General features: G+C 49.5%; 1 pseudogene across 1 annotated transcript; it reads right to left on the bottom strand.

Annotated features, from left to right (window-relative positions):
• Positions 1-278: 278 nt before the first annotated feature.
• On the bottom strand, positions 279-11413 carry LOC309342749 (NADH dehydrogenase [ubiquinone] 1 alpha subcomplex subunit 8 pseudogene; annotated as a pseudogene). Its single transcript has 2 exons — positions 11299-11413; positions 279-860 (listed from the first exon to the last, which is right to left on the bottom strand). The product of its transcript is annotated as an NADH dehydrogenase [ubiquinone] 1 alpha subcomplex subunit 8 pseudogene (transcript).
• Between the last annotated feature and the right edge of the window lie 9 nt (positions 11414-11422).

Raw genomic sequence — 11422 nt, 5'->3', positions numbered from 1 at the left:
AAACTCATGCTGGTAGTTCCGAGAACACCATCCAACCATCTCGTCCCCTGTCGTCCCCTTCTCCTTGTGCCCTCCATCTTCCCCAACATCAGGGTCTTTTCCAGGGAGTCTTCTCTTCTCATGAGGTGGCCAAAGTATTGGCGCCTCAGCTTCAGGATCTGTCCTTCCAGTGAGCACTCAGGGCTGATTTCCTTCAGAATGGAGAGGTTTGATCTTCTTGCAGTCCATGGGACTCTCAAGAGTCTCCTCCAGCACCATAATGACTACCAAATACAGAGGGCATTCAAAACACAACGGGAAAGAGTTATTTACAGCCATCAAGAAGTCTGGCATTGTTTTGAAGGAGCCAAGATAGCCAGTTTAGTAGTTAAGGAAGGACAACTTGCTTCCATATTTGGACGTCCGCAACTCGCCTTCAGTTGGTGGGTTTGGTTGTGGACTTTGCCTAGAATGATAGGGATTCTCAGGCAGTGGCCGGTCAGTCTTCACTTTAGTGACCTTTGACAGCTGTCCCAGATCACGTCTCACCCAGCCCAACTTATCCAGGACGCACTCATCCAGGACCTGCTGCTGCTGCTGCTGCTGCTTGCGCCACTGGCGAAGCTCTAGCAGGTTATTATAGTCAATGCAAGTCCAGTATTGGGGAAATGGCTCCTCACAGTGTAGCTTAAGCTGCCTGAAGAAGTCCATTGCACACTTGTTCACTTCCTTGCCTTCCTTTAAACATTTCCCTGGGTCCTTTTCTTCTCAGCGGCAAAGCATGAACTTGTTGGGCTTGTCACACTCTGAACCAAAATGATGAGCTGCTTCTTTCAGTACGGCTGAGGTTACATTCACCTCTGTGATAGGAATTTTGAGGTCTTAGATATATGGTAATGTTCATAAGCGTACCAACCAAGCACCTACATAGATCAGAGCAAGAAGACCGACGTGGAACCATTTTGATTCCTAAACTGAGCAAATGTTTTCTCTGCAAGGTCTAAGTGGGAAACCTCCCCATTGTCTCTTTCCTCACAAATCGTGTCTTAAGGGCACATTTATGATATGAATAGGGTGTGAGCCTGTGACCTGGCCCAGGAACTAACTATTTATCATTACAAAAGACTAGCCAGGCTCCCTAGGCAATCCAATCAAGGTAACCTGCCAGACAGGAGATAAACAACACACTCAAATTTCTGTTGTAGACCACCTTTTCTGTGATGTAGGTATGATGTATCTGAGGGGTGGTCTTAGGTTACACCCCTTCTGTGATGTATGTATGATGTTTCTGGGGGTGGTCTTGATCTACAGGGTGGCAATTTCAAAAGTCTTTATAAGGCCTTGCGCACCATTTTTCTGGGTTCCTCCTCTCTCCTGCGGGTGAGGGGAGCACCCTGTTGCAACAGTTCATTAAAGATCAGGCTAACTAGCTGCTTTGCTTCTCAATATTCTCTGGTTGGGCTCTGTTATTCTCTCCTACCAATAGGGAACCTATGTAAGGACTCTCTGTGGGCTCTTGGATACCCCATAGGGGAAAAGGGCAATTTTTGTTTACAACAGGGGCCATGTTATGTACTGAGTTGAATAGGATCCAAACTGCAGCAGTCTGATTGGTCCTAGAACAATAGGCTCCAAAAGGCAGCAGTCTGATTGGTCCTAGAACAATAGGATTCAGAATGCAGCAGTCTGATTGGTCCTAGAACAATGCAGCAGTATGATTGGTTAGCAGGAACCACCCAATCATGCTCCAGATAGAAGTGAATCCACAACCTGATTGGCCTACAGTAGAATCCTGGAATTAGCCAATCATGTGCAGCCCATTGTGTAAATAATGTATATAAAGCAGATACTTTGAGGGGACATTCATTCATTCCTCCTCACCACTATGAGCTGAATAAAGAGCATGAAATCACTTTGCGACTCCGAGTATATTTCACTGGCGACGAGGATGGGATCCCGCTGAGCTGACTGCCACACACAGCACCGCAGCACCGCCACCTGCCGCACCGCTGCCTCGCACCGTGTATCCAGGCTTCAGCTCCGGGACACAAGGAACTCAGAATGGCAACTGACAGCAGCTTCTCGCCATTCAACCCAGCATCTGGAGACTGGGAAGCGTACGCCTCCCGTTTCACCTTCCTCCTAGAAGCCAAAGGGGTCACCGATGAAGAAGACGCCAAGAAGAGGGCAATATTCTTCAGCGTCTGCGGAGAGGAGACATTTGAAATCGCCCGGGCTCTCCTTGCGCCTGAAGACGTCGCTACTGTTCCATACAAAACAATAATGGAACAGCTGAAGGGGCACTTTTCGCCACAGCCCTCAGTGGTGGCTCGTCGAAATGCCTTCTACGCAAAGCGGCAAGCCCCTGGGGAAACCATAACTGGGTTTGTGACCTCTCTCCGCCAAGCTGCCCGGTTCTGCAACTTCTCAGAGCTGGAGAACATGCTTCGTGACCGCCTCGTCGGTGGCCTGAAGGATGAGAAGCTGCAACGACGCCTCTACGCTAAGAAGAACCTAACGTTCCAGGTCGCTCTGGAGGAGGCCCTGGCAACGGAAGCTGCTGAGAGGTCGACGCAAGAGGCACGGCTGAGCCAGCCGTCCCAACCGAGGGTCCACCACGAAGACCTCACCAACGACTCGGGATCCGACAGGGAGGAGGTGCACCGAGTACAGCAGCGCACTCAAGCAGCCCACATACCACAGCTGCCTCGACGAGAAGGAGGGAACTGCGCAAGCTGTGGAGAAAGTCACGAGAGGAGGACCTGCCGTTTCCGCAACGCAGAGTGCAGGCAGTGCAGAAAATTGGGACACATCGCCCGGGTGTGTCGGGCTCGGCCCACCCGAAGCCAGGCATCAGATGACCAATCCAAGAGCCCCAGGTCCCGGGGCCCAACGCACCAAGGCAACTCGACGGAGCTCACAGACTTCCAGGTATACCAGTTGCCCCACCCCAACGTAGAGAAAATTTATGTAGAGGTACAGATAGAGGGGGCCCCATGCCGCATGGAGCTTGACACGGGTTCAACTCTATCCATAATCTCGGCAAGGACCTTAAGGAAACTGTGTCCTACTGGGGGTCCCAAACTCAGGCCGGCCCCATTCACCCTCCGGGACTTCCAGAAACGTAAGGTCCCCACAATGGGGGTGGGGACCTTCAGGGTGCAATACCGAGGGTGGACGCGGCAACTGGACTTGCTTGTGGTCAAGGGCCCCTACATTAGCTTACTGGGGTTGGCATGGTTTGGACCACTGGGACTAGCCATCACCGGGGTGAACCACATGAGCTTACAAGTGGACGTGGACGCCGTATGCAAGGAGTTTCCGGGGGTTTTCGATGGGAAATTGGGACAGTATACGGGCCCCCCCATTGCTCTACAGCTTGACCCCGCAGTACGACCAGTCAGGCTCAAGGCCCGCCGGGTCCCATTCGCCCTGAAACCCCGTATAGACGAGGAATTGGACCGACTCGTGGAGCAAGGAGTGCTGGAGCCGGTGCCTAATGCCCCCTGGGAAACCCCAATCGTCACACCCGTCAAGCCTAATGGTTCGGTCCGCATCTGCGCAGACTACAAATGTACCATAAACAAGGCCCTCATGGCCCATGCATACCCAGTGCCAGTGGTCAGCCATGTCCTTGCCACCCTGGCTGGGTCGAAAATTTTTGGCAAGCTGGACTTGGCCCAAGCATATCAACAGCTGCCAGTAGATGAGGCCACAGCAGAGGCACAGACGATTGTGACGCACAGAGGAGCGTTCAGGGTAAAGCGGCTGCAATTCGGGGTCAGCGTGGCACCAGGCATATTCCAGAATCTAATGGACTCTCTCCTTAAAGGGATTCCTGGTGTCACCCCCTTCTTTGATGATGTGTTGATTGCCGGGCCCACACCAGAGGAGTTTGAGGACCGCCTCCGCACTGTTCTGCACCGTTTCCAGATGGCGGGTCTCAAGGTGAAGCGGGAAAAATGTCTACTAGGAGTGCCTCAAGTGGACTTTCTGGGATTTATGGTGGATGCAGAAGGGGTTCACCCGACTGGGGACAAGGTACGGGCCATTTGTGATGCCCCAGCGCCCAAGAACAAGACTGAACTTCAGGCCTTCTTGGGATTATTGAACTTTTACCATTCCTTCCTTCCCCACAAGGCGGCGGTAGCGGAGCCCCTACACAGACTCCTGGACAAGCGGGCCCCTTGGGTGTGGGGCCAGCGCCAGGAGGCCGCATTCCAGGCAGTCAAGGACTTGCTTGTCTCAAACTCGGTCTTGGCACACTTCGACGAGAGGCTGCCGGTGGTGCTAGCATGCGACGCCTCGCCCTATGGCATCGGCGCTGTCCTGGGACACCAACTCCCGGATGGAAGAGAGGTACCGGTAGCATACTTTTCCCAGACACTCAACGAAACCGAGCGGAACTACTCGCAAATCGACAAGGAGGGTCTGGCAATCGTGAAGGGAGTAAAAAAATTCCATGATTTCTTGTACGGGCGGCCCTTCACCGTGGTGACTGACCACAAGCCGTTGCTTGGCTTGTTTGCCCCCGAAAAGCAGACCCCCCAAGTGCTGTCTCCTCGCGTCCTCAGGTGGTCAATTTTCCTTGCCAGCTACCAGTATGCACTGATTCACCGCCCTGGAAAGGCAATGGGCCATGCAGACGCCCTCAGCAGGCTACCACTACCGGAAACAGGCCCCGACCCAGCACCTGCACAAGAGGTTATGAGCCTGGAGCTGCTTCCTGACCGCCCCATTCAGGCACAAGAAGTTGCACACCATTCCAAGAAAGATAGGGTCATCTCCCGGGTCCTGGACTGGGTGTGGAGGGGATGGCCCAGCCGCAGCCCCGGGCCAGAATTCGCCGGCTACACAACCCGCAAACATGAACTGTCAGCCCACAAGGGGTGCCTGTTATGGGGAAGCAGGGTCGTTGTTCCCCAGCCCCTCCGCAAAAGGGTCCTCACAGCCCTACACGAGACACACCCAGGGGTAGTAAGAATGAAGGCCCTTGCCAGGAGTTATGTGTGGTGGCCGGGGATCGACGGAGAGATAGAGGCCTGGGTCAAACACTGCCAGGCCTGCCAGGAATCCCGCCCAGATCCCCCAAGGGCCCCAGTCCAGTCCTGGGAGTCCGCCCGAGCACCATGGTCACGCCTGCATGTGGACTTCGCTGGCCCCTTTCAGGGGAAAACATTCTTCATAGTGGTGGACTCCTACACCAAATGGCTGGAAGTCGCACTGGTACCATCCACTTCTACGTCCGCAGCCATCCGGGTACTACGCAGGCTGTTTGCAACCCACGGGCTCCCTGACACTCTCGTCTCAGACAACGGGACTGCATTTACATCAGGAGAATTTCAAACCTTCACAGTGCAGAACGCCATCCGCCACATCCGTTCGGCGCCATTCCACCCTGCCACCAATGGCCAAGCAGAACGCATGGTGCGGACCACCAAGGACACCCTTCGCCGCATGACGCAAGGGGATTGGGAGTACCGCCTTGCCACATTCCTTCTAGCACAGCACAGCACCCCCAGCTCAACGACTGGCCGGAGCCCCGCTGAACTACTAATGGGTCGGTGCCTTGCAATCAGATTGGACCGCCTTCACCCTGATAGAGCTCAGGATGAGGTAGTGGTGGGGGAAGGCAGGAACCCCCGGACCTTCGAGGCCCAGGACCCAGTGTACGCAAAGAATTTTGGGGCAGGCCCTGCATGGGTACCTGCCACAGTCACCAGGGTCACGGGCCCCGTGTCGTACGAGGTGCTAACAGATGGGGGGCAATGCTGGCGCCGCCACTGCGACCAGATACGGCGACGATTCCCGGGAGAAAACCAGGAGGAGGAGGACAGGTCAGAGGAGTCCCAAGGGAACAGTGGGGCAGTGAGGCCCATAGAGCAGCAGGGGCAAGCAGGAGAGGCAGAATCAGTAAATACAGAGAGGACCCGCGAGGCCGAAAGGACACCGGAACCAGAACCACGACTGAGCGAGCCGGTTGCGCCAGACCAAACAGCCCCATCCTTGGAACACGAGCCAGAACCTGAACCCCGGACCAGGGAACACCCCAGGCCGCAACGCACACGTAGGCCACCGGCGTACCTTGAGGACTATGAATGCGACCTTCCGGGCAGGACTGGAACTTAGAGGGGAGGGGTGTTATGTACTGAGTTGAATAGGATCCAAACTGCAGCAGTCTGATTGGTCCTAGAACAATAGGCTCCAAAAGGCAGCAGTCTGATTGGTCCTAGAACAATAGGATTCAGAATGCAGCAGTCTGATTGGTCCTAGAACAATGCAGCAGTATGATTGGTTAGCAGGAACCACCCAATCATGCTCCAGATAGAAGTGAATCCACAACCTGATTGGCCTACAGTAGAATCCTGGAATTAGCCAATCATGTGCAGCCCATTGTGTAAATAATGTATATAAAGCAGATACTTTGAGGGGACATTCATTCATTCCTCCTCACCACTATGAGCTGAATAAAGAGCATGAAATCACTTTGCGACTCCGAGTATATTTCAGGCCAACTCCAAGTTCCCTGGAGCAAAGCAATCTGCTTCAAATGGAACATGGGCCTTTCCCTGAAATTTCAGGGAAGGTAGAGATGATGCTTTAAAAAATAAATAAAAATAGTAAAGATCCTTTGTGCTTCCCATTGGCCTCAAAAGCCAACTTTCAAGCAGGTATGGTGCATTTTGCCTGCTAAAGAAAGTAAGGTCCGCTGAGTTTCACCTTTCACCTTTCTATTAAAGGCACAGGACAGGAGCCTTGCCCGAAAAAAGGTTGGCAGCTCAACTGCCTCCTAGTTTCCGATGCACATTTTGAAACTATGCATGCTTTGAAAGCAATAATCCAGAGTATCTGATTAAAATGACACCCAGCAGCCCCTAACATTCCTCACAGAATTAAGTATTAAGCAAAATGGATTTCTGGTTTGATAAGGATCATTTCATTTTATGCTGTGCTCTTGTGTTAACTGTGGGGTTTCAGGTCAGTGTTTTCTGCAGAATTTAGGCAGCAGTCCTGCACCCACTTACCTGGGAGTGAGCGGGACTTACTTCTGAGTAACCAGCCATGCAAGCTAAGCCTGCGAAAGTGAAAATCATAATTTACGAATAAATCTGGTCAGCAGTCTAGAATTAAAATGTTGCCCAGTGTGAGAGATTACCCAGTCTAGATGCTTAAGATGCCAGGGCTACAGGAAGGGGGTAAGAGGATAGATACTTAAAAAACAAATATACATAATGAAATAAAACAGTATGTCTGAGTCGGCTTTCTTTAACAGAAATATATTCAGCAGGTGCTGAGAACAATACAGCAAAAGCAGGGAGTTTGCAGAGTACAGGCGCTGCCACACTAAAATACTGATTTTTATCATGTGTGAAAAAAACATTCTACGCATTTTACATTCTACTTGCAAAAGTGGCAGCTCTGCACTTTGCTAAATCTGGTCTCCTGCACAAAACTTGGAATAATCTGGTACTTGAAACACATTTAATCACTTTGCAATTGCCCTCTGCATTTGTGTGGGGTGGGGATGCGCTGGGAAAGAAAGGCACTCTGCACAGCCACAGAGAAACACTTTCTACTATTACTGCACAGAGCAAAAACAAAACAATTTTCGGCACCCAGTCATTTGAAGAACTTTTCCCAGAGGAGCAGGAGGTCTGTCAGAATTATTTATCTGCATATACAAACCATAGAGCCTAGGACTTGCCGATCAGAAGGTTGGCGGTTTGAATCCCCGTGACGGGGTGAGCTCCCGTTGCTCAATCCCTGCTCCTGCCAACCTAGCAGTTCGAAAGCACACCAGTGCAAGTAGATAAATAGGTACCGCTCCAGCGGGAAGGTAAACGGTGTTTCCATGCGCTGCTCTGGTTTGCCAGAAGCGGCTTAATCATGCTGGCCACATGATCCAGAAGCTGTACGCCGGCTTCCTCAGCCAATAAAGCGAGATGAGCGCCGCAACCCCAGAGTTGGTCACGACTGGACCTAATGGTCAGGGGTCCCTTTCCCTTTCCCTTTACTGTCTACCCTGGTCCTGAATTAGGCGAACTCTGTAGAACAGAGCTTTCCAAACTTTTCATGCTGGCGACACACTTTTTAGACATGCATCATTTCATGACACAGCAATTCTGTTTTACAGCAAGGGGGAGGTTAAACTAACCCTTTTCCGGCCCCGAGAGGAACTCGTGGAGTGTTCACACGACACAACCACACACTATAGCCGACACACTAATGTATCGCGACACACAGTTTGGGAAGCTCTGCTGTAGAAGTTCTATCAGCAATCGGACCGAGGTCTGAGGCTTTAAATACAGGAACTCTTCCAGGAAAAAACCCTGAGGTTAATTTATTACAAAAGTCCACAGATAAAGAAAGCTAAATCCCCACCCAAATTTCTGATTCCCAACACAATGTTTGCTCATTGCATCATACAACACATATAAATCCTGGTCAATAACTAATCTTTAAGCAATGTTTCCTGGTTTGAGTAATAAGACCACAGTTAAAGCTAGATTGATCAGAGACCATTTTAAACAAACTGAGAGACCAGGTTTCTATGATCTCTCTCGCTCTCTCATTAAGGATGTCATTAGAACTTTTCCACAGAATCCGGTAATTATCTGGCTGCATGTCAGGCTTTGCTTATTTCCATTTTCTTTCTGCCTTTCCACACTGGCCAAGGTAGCTAACACAATGAAAACACAAAACACATACATACAACACACACACACACACACACACACACACACACACACACACACAATCCTCGGCCTGTGAAAACGCAGATCATTAAACAACAACAGGCAAATGAGCCCATCAGGCTAAAGGTCTGTTCAAACCAGTAGTTCCCAAAGTTTTTCGTGCCTCTGACCCCATGGTTCCAAAAATTCATCCACAGAGCCCCCTGCCCAACCCTATAAAACGCATTATTCAGAATAGCGGTTTGCATGAAGGAAGATGATAACACCATAAAATTCAAAACAGAAATAATTAATTGCACATTGATTGAATTCCAATCAAAACTAGTTAGTTTAATCCAACAAAACGGATGAACTTGATCCAGGAATACCAGCTTCTCAAAGTCTGATACTCATTTATATCTCCAGGTAATCTCACTGCTGCCCAGGGGGTTGTACCTCTCACTCTGGGAACCAGTGCTTTAAAAGTCCAAGGGAGATTCTGGCTAAAATAACAAAGTTATTTTGAGTCATGTATAACTGCTGCATTTCAGTTTTGCCTGATTCAGATTTCCGAGGATCAAAAAAAATGTGCACACCAAGCTAGACTGGTCCTTTATACATGTATAATTTCAATTTCTGTGTATCCCTGGGACTAAGAAGATGACGTTGACCTACTGAAACTCTTGGCCTTGGCTCTTATCTCTCATCCATGAGACCAGGAAACCGCTGCAGATATCATCTTTATCAAAAAGTCTGTTCCATACAATATAGGAATCAAGCCTTTAGTGTGGAACTCCCTCCCATATCTCTCTATTGTCATTTATATGTGTTTGTTGAAGACCTTCCTTTTTTCAACAACCCCTTTGAAGTTGGATATTTTTATTTGTCCCAATCCATATTTGCATCAGATCAGACCTTGTTTTCACATATGAAATGGCTTTCAATATATGGAATTGTTTTAAGTTGTTTTGACTGTTGACGCTCCATGCAATGCGATTCATAAACAGAACCACTTTTAAAAATAAATAAATAATATTTTGTCTCTTGCAGGAACTAAATTCTACGCAGAAAGTATTCATAGCTCAAGCGACCTCCAAGCTCAAGACTGGAATCCAATTTCGGGTTCCTGCATATTTTGACCTTGGAATCTGGCCTTGTCACTGTCTCTCTGTAATTAAATCTATTATGAGGACTCCGGGTGGGAAGAGGGAAGTTTCAAATGCTAATGAGTCAAATGACTTGTTCACAATTCCAACTGTATATGCATATGCTGATTTGACAGCATGTCAATCACCTCCAAGGAACAAGTCTATTTCTGACAGTACCTTTTAAAAACTGCCCTCTTTTTAGAACTTGCAAATTTTGGCATAATATTGCAGGAAATGCACCCCGTTCACCCCGAGCTTTTGGTGCTGCACCTTGCTTTCATTAACCTGGAAGAACAGGTTGGGTCATCTGTAAAAATGTTTGCTTGGATACGTTGCTGGCTGGATCAGACCCAAAGCCCCATCTAGTGCAGCATTCTGTTGTGACAGGGGCCAGCTTTCCCATGCATTAACTATTTTTACACATACGTATTTATTTTAACTGTGAGAGCTGGACCATCAAGAAGGCTGATCGCCAAAGAATGGATGCTTTTGAATTATGGTGCTGGAGGAGACTCTTGAGAGTCCCCTGGACTGCAAGAAGATCAAACCTCTCCATTCTGAAGGAAATCAGCCCTGAGTGCTCCCTGGAAGGACAGATCCTGAAGCTGAGGCTCCAAGACTTTGGCCACCTCATGAGAAGAGAAGACTCCCTGGAAAAGACCCTGATGTTGGGAAAGACGGAGGGCGCAAGGAGAAGGGGACGACAGAGGACGAGATGGTGGGACAGTGTTCTCGAAGCTACAAACATGAGTCTGACCAAACTGCGGGAGGCAGTGGAAGACAGGAGTGCCTGGCGTGCTCTGGTCCAGGGGGTCACGAAGAGTCGGACACGACTAAACAGCTAAAGAACAACAACAACTTAAAATGATTATTTATTCACAACAAACCTAATAATGCAAACACAGGTTTTATTTTATTTGTTTTTTGTTTTATCTTTTGGAAACGTACATCCAGTTTTTGTTTCTTTTACATTTTTGGGGTGGCCCCAAGAGCCTGGGGCCCTAAACTAGAGCTTGTTCAGGGAAGTTTTTAATGTGTGACATTTTAATGTATTTTTTATCTTTGTTGGAAGCCACCCAGAGTGGCTGGGGAAACCCAGCCAGATGGGCGGGGTACAAATAATAAATTATTATAATTAATTAAGGAGCTTCCAGGCAGTGGGGAAGGAGCTTCCAGGCAGTGCCGGATTGACGTACAGTATTAATTAATTACTGTAATTATACTGTATATTTTACTGTATTTTTGGTTTTTATGGAAGCCGCCCAGAGTGGCTGGGGAGGCCCAGCCAGATGGGCGGGGTATAAATAATAAATTATTATTATTATTATTATTATTATTATTATTATTATTATTATTATTATTATTACTGTACGTCAATCCGGCACTGCCTGGAAGTTCCTTCCCCGAGATGCGCTCGCTCGCTCTAGCAGCCGCCGGGTGGATGGGCGCGCGCGCGCGCGCACGTGGAGCCCCGCAGCGGCGGAAGGGTTAAGCACCTGCGGGCGAGAGGCGCGCTCCTTGCTGGCTCCACCTTTCGGCCGAGCGAGAGGAGGGTCCGGCGGCGGCGGCGGCGGCGAGGCGCTTCTCCTCCGGCTCAGAAGCTGGTGCCATCCATCCCCA

Source organism: Podarcis erhardii (genome assembly GCF_964252035.2).
Source record: "Podarcis erhardii genome assembly, chromosome: 5".
Lineage (NCBI taxonomy): Eukaryota > Metazoa > Chordata > Lepidosauria > Squamata > Lacertidae > Podarcis > Podarcis erhardii.
This window is presented reverse-complemented; position numbering and strand designations above follow the sequence as displayed.